This window comes from Colobus angolensis, unplaced genomic scaffold, assembly GCF_000951035.1.
Source record: "Colobus angolensis palliatus isolate OR3802 unplaced genomic scaffold, Cang.pa_1.0 Scaffold88, whole genome shotgun sequence".
NCBI lineage: Eukaryota > Metazoa > Chordata > Mammalia > Primates > Cercopithecidae > Colobus > Colobus angolensis.
The window spans coordinates 7314605-7317397 of NW_012122709.1; the positions used below are offsets into that span (position 1 = coordinate 7314605).

The window sequence follows — 2793 nt, forward strand, 5'->3', positions numbered from 1 at the left end:
GACTGCATCTAGTGGGCTCACAGGCCAGTCAGGGCTACTGTCTGGGAAAGTAGAAACTGTGCCTGCTGGGCCTCAGTCAAGGGCTCAAGCATCAGAACCTCTTTCTATGCCAGTTCATGCTGTGGGGTGGAGGTGGGGTTGGGGGTGGGAGTGGGAGCCTAATGGACAGAGAGGTGGAGAGTCTTATAAAAGGGGAATAAACACAAGAATGACAGCCAGCACAACCATGGTTGCATTCTCCCCTTCAGTAGTTGGTTTGTCACATGAAGCAAAATTTTGCAATGTGGACAGGAGACACAAATTAGGAAAAAAATGCGTAATGTTTCACTGGGGAGGAGGTGTCTCAGTTGAGGCCTATAAATGCTTAGTTTTGGATTGGGCTTGAGGGGCTATACTGTCTCCTAAGAGACTCTTTTGCCCATAGGAACATAAAATCTCCCAAGTTCCTGCAATTCAAATTGACCTTTGCTGCAGTCAGCAAAACGGTGTAGATTGGGATGGAGGCAGATGTGTTACTTGAGAGAACATGGGAGAGGTGGGTCTTCCCATATCTGTTTCTAAGATATAGCTCTAATCTTCTAGGGCTGCCTTTGACTTTAGGAGGATTTCAGGGATTGATTTCCAGGCACTCTGTGAAAAGGGCAAAAATGTACTTCCCTTCATATCCCCACCAAAGCCTGGGAGCAGGCCAGTTACTGGTGTGGTTTCCTGACGTGACTGTGGTCTAGGGAGACTGCTTTGAACTCTCAAGTTTGTTCTCCCTTCAAAAATTCAAACTTGGGACCTGGATAGCCCAGCCATGTTCAGTGACAGAGAAGATGGCATTTTGGGAAAAGTACTAAGGAATCTGATGTCTTCACTGCAGAGTCACTTTCTAAGAAGGACAGACTGGGGCTCCCAAGGACTTGAAGTAGGCCAGTTGCACTCATACCTTCTGGAGCCCATCACACTCCATCTCCTTGTTTCTCACCTTCCTGCAATTGGATGTTTCCCCCCTCACACCATTCCTTTACACTCAGGCTTATCACAAGTTTCTGCGGAGAGATTTTGGGGAGCCAGGAGATGCTCCTCCCAAGAAAATGATTCAGCTATATCCACCCTCATTGAGTGGAGTCCTTTTAAATAGTAGCCATATATATATATATATATATTTTTTTTTTTTAAAGACAGAGTGTCACTCTGTTGCCCAGGTTGGAGTGCAGTGGTGGGATCTCGGCTCACTGCAACCTCCGCCTCCCAGGTTCAAGCGATTCTCCTGCCTCAGCCTCCTGAGTAGCTGGGATTACAGGCGTGCACCACTATGCCTGGCTAATTTTTGTATTTTTGGTAGAAACAGGGTTTCACCAAGTTGACCAGGCTGGTCTTGAGCTCCTGACCTCATGATCTGCCCACTTCAGCCTCCCAAAGTGCTGGGGTTACAGGCGTGAGCCACCACACCTGGCCCTGACAGGGTTCTAAATGATTCTGGATTCTTAAGAAAAGAGAGATGGGGTGCTCTGGAGCCAGGGTAAATACAAGACCCAGATTGGAGACTAGAAATGGCTAGGGACGGGGAGGTGTGGTGAAGCACAGGGGAAAGAACCATCGTTGAGGGCTATAAAATTATACATCATGGCCCTCCTAAAGACACTCTAGGAAAACCATGTCATCCTGATCTTAAAACACCTGCAAGAAAGAGCACAGTGCTTCACCATTAATAAAGCAGATATTTCATCTTGCTCAGAAAACCAACATTTTCAGCAATGGCTTTACTACCGGTGTTGTTTCTGGTTATGGTGCTGCTTCCATCTTTACCTGCAGAAGGAAAGGATCCTGCTTTTACTGCTTTGTTAACCACCCAGGGGCAAGTGCAAAGGGAGATTGTAAATAAACACAATGAACTAAGGAAAGCAGTCTCTCCACCTGCCAGTAACATGCTAAAGATGGAATGGAGCAGAGAGGTAACAGCGAATGCCCAAAGGTGGGCAAACAAGTGCACTTTACAGCACAGTGATCCAGAGGACCGCAAAACCAGTACAAGATGTGGCGAGAATCTCTATATGTCAAGTGACCCTACTTCCTGGTCAGCTGCAATCCAAAGCTGGTATGATGAAAGCCTAGATTTTGTCTATGGTATAGGACCAAAGAGTCCCAATGCAGTTGTTGGACATTATACTCAGCTTGTTTGGTACTCGACTTACCAGGTAGGCTGTGGAATTGCCTACTGTCCCAATCAAGATACTCTAAAATACTTCTATGTTTGCCAATATTGTCCAGCTGGTAATAATGTGAATAGAAAGAATACCCCTTACCAACAAGGAACACCTTGTGCCAGTTGCCCTGATAATTGTGACAAAGGACTATGCACCAATAGTTGCCAGTATCAAGATCTCCTAAGTAACTGTGATTCCTTGAAGAATACAGCTGGCTGTGAACATGAGTTGGTCAAGGAAAAGTGCAAGGCCACTTGCCCATGTGAGAACAAAATTTACTGATTTGCCTAGTGAGCATTTTGCAGGACTACATGGATACAGGCTGCACCATTTAATTGACACATACCAGGGGAAATTGTATGTATGTTAGTTACAAATTTGATTTCAAAGAGCGATGCATCTTCTCCTAGATTCAAAGAGCAATGCATCTTCTCCCGGATCGTCACAGAAATCATTTTCAGGCAATGATTTACAAAAGTAGCATAGTATATGACGACAACTGCAAACTCTGACATAAATGTAGTGCTTTATAATGAACTGAATCAGATTGAGGATTTTGAAAACTGTATAACCATAGGATTTAGGTCACTAGGCCTTTGGA

General features: G+C 45.1%; 1 pseudogene across 1 annotated transcript; it reads left to right on the plus strand.

The window, feature by feature from the left end:
• The first annotated feature begins 1491 nt into the window (after positions 1-1491).
• On the plus strand, positions 1492-2474 carry LOC105503840 (annotated as a pseudogene). The gene is made up of 2 exons (XR_001000539.1): positions 1492-1507; positions 1593-2474. The product of XR_001000539.1 is annotated as a cysteine-rich secretory protein 2 pseudogene (transcript).
• Positions 2475-2793: the final 319 nt, after the last annotated feature.